Source organism: Pteropus vampyrus, unplaced genomic scaffold, assembly GCF_000151845.1.
Source record: "Pteropus vampyrus isolate Shadow unplaced genomic scaffold, Pvam_2.0 Scaffold3584, whole genome shotgun sequence".
NCBI lineage: Eukaryota > Metazoa > Chordata > Mammalia > Chiroptera > Pteropodidae > Pteropus > Pteropus vampyrus.
In genome coordinates, this window is record NW_011892365.1 from 3,886 (window position 1) to 4,773 (window position 888).

The 888-nt window shown below is 39.9% G+C and overlaps 1 long non-coding RNA gene across 1 annotated transcript in view; it reads right to left on the reverse strand.

Moving 5' to 3' along the window:
• Positions 1-201: 201 nt before the first annotated feature.
• Positions 202-888, reverse strand: part of LOC111734678 — a 5,470-nt gene continuing 4,783 nt past the window's right edge. Inside the window, exon 2 of the long non-coding RNA XR_002778550.1 lies at positions 202-275. This is a non-coding gene — a long non-coding RNA (uncharacterized LOC111734678). The remainder of the gene's footprint in view (positions 276-888) is intronic.

Consider the following 888-nt stretch of genomic DNA (forward strand, 5'->3'; position numbering starts at 1 on the left):
CGAGCCGGGCAATTTCTAGCATGTGAAACCCCATGTGAAACCTCTGTATAGATGTAAGGATCTGTAAGGGTGAAGGTCATCACGACCTACTTGCTGATGGGTACACTAGCAGAACCATTTAATGGCACACAACAGGATCAACACGCTGGACTCACAGTGTTTGGAACGTATGGTAAGCCATAAAACTTCTCCTGTGTTTCCTTGAGAATGTCTGTGGTTGACCTCCTCAGAGGATGCTTCCCATGGTAGATCTGATCCAAAATGGCATAAAAGACCTAGACAGATGAAAACATCTATTTAGTTGGGATAGTCCATCCTTATAGCTAAGATGTGGCTGCCCAAAGATGTTATAAGTGTACCAGAATCATCATTTTAAATCACAATTGAAAACATTCACAAATACAGATGTATATGGCATGAGATGTATTTTGTTCAACATTTAAGACCACGTCAATGGTCAAAATTTCACGATGAAAGCTTTAGAGAATTTTGAATCTTATCTGAAAGGTACTCTTTACATACAGTGTAGTAAGTTAAATCTGTGACTACAAAACTGGAATTTTGCCTCGCTCTATGATAGGCAATAACTATATTTGGAAATATGAAAAATAAAGTCACAACTTGTGACCCCCAGGACCTAAGAAATCCTGCTTGGTTTCTTCCTGGAATCTTGTGTATCTTAAATGAGAGAAATGAAATGGTCGGAATCCTAGTTTTGTAACAAGAAGTGAAAGAATACAAATAGGTAGGGTGAGGTGAGAAAGGAATAGCGACGTAGCATCTGGTGAGGACAGATGTTACTAAGAATTTTGGTGCAGCTGTTGGAGAGTCTGAAGCTACGGCCAAGTCAATCCCCACACCTGGTATCAAGAGGTACAAAGAAAGCAG